Source organism: Trachymyrmex cornetzi, unplaced genomic scaffold (genome assembly GCF_001594075.2).
Source record: "Trachymyrmex cornetzi isolate Tcor2-1 unplaced genomic scaffold, Tcor1.1 scaffold1215, whole genome shotgun sequence".
In the NCBI taxonomy this organism is placed as follows: Eukaryota; Metazoa; Arthropoda; class Insecta; order Hymenoptera; family Formicidae; genus Trachymyrmex; species Trachymyrmex cornetzi.
In genome coordinates this window covers 7,021-8,358 of record NW_017295779.1, presented here as the reverse complement: position 1 = coordinate 8,358, position 1,338 = coordinate 7,021, and positions in this window count along the sequence as shown.

Genomic DNA, 1,338 nt, shown 5'->3' with positions numbered 1-1,338 from the left:
CCGCCTGCGCACAGTTGCCCGCGACGACCTGACTCTATATGAAATACGATTACTTCAATACCAGTTAACCAAATTTAATAAATAACGGGTCGAAAGGCGCGTATTAAAGTAATAACGTACTTTAATAACGTATACAACTTTAAACCAACAAATTAAAAATATGGACTTACCACCTTATTTTCTGAATGCTGAAATAACAAGAAAATGTATGTTTTCACTTTTTTGTCTTTCACTGTTTATCAACGTACTTACGTCAAATCTTTTGTAGTTATAACTTAAGAGGACGACCTCCTGTGTAAAAATTTCATCACGGCGATGTCTTCATCTATCGGCAAAGTACCAGGATGCGCACAATTACCCGCTGCGCACAATTCGCACACTTTCCCCTACATCAAATTTAATGTATTTATAATTAAAAAGTATATTTGTGTACATATACATAAAATTTTATTAAAAGTATAATACATTAAATTTCATAAATTTAATGTACACGTTCATTACATATAAGTAACTACTGTAACTTAATTTTGAGTTAAATCATTCATTACTTTTAATTTCGTTCATAACCGCAAGCTTTATTTACATGTAAAGGAAGCTCGTGGTTACATTTCTAATAGTGTACTATATAATAATTATAATTTTTCATATAAGAGGTACATAAGTAAGCGAATATCGACATAGGAGTTGTGTGGCTCAGTGGAAAAGTGACAGCCTCATAGAGCAGACTTGGAGACCAGGCCTCGGTTCGAATCTCGACAGGAACGGAGCTGATTTTCTCGTGCTATCGGTTATGCCTTACGACGAGTAATTTCGAGTGGTGAAAACGTGCAATGTAAGTGACGAGTGCTAAATGAGTATTTTGCACTCATATAAGTTTTTTCACCCAAATTTACGTTTTTACCACTCAAAAATACTCGTAATGTATACGTTTTTACCACTCAGATATACTCGTGTCCTACATGAGTGCAATCCGTTTTAACCACTTATTTTTACGGAAAAGTTCCTGTTTGCGACCTTAAAACGGAGTCATACTCATTGAGTAAAATGCACGTTTTCACCACTCAAATTAACCGTTCGCGTGGGCTAAAAACGGGCTAAAAACGGTGAAAAATTTTTATAAGGGATAGTAACTAGTTAAAACGTTAAAAGTTAAAAAGTAATATTATTAAGGCTCAATAAATTTAAAAAACGTTAGAAGGCAAAAGGGCCACGAGCCTAAAATTTTGTCGTTAAAATTATAAAGTAAAAATAAAATATCACATATAATTATATATATTTTAACAAGTTTAATGTGATGGTAAATAGAACAACTTAACGCAAAAATAAACAAACGTTTCG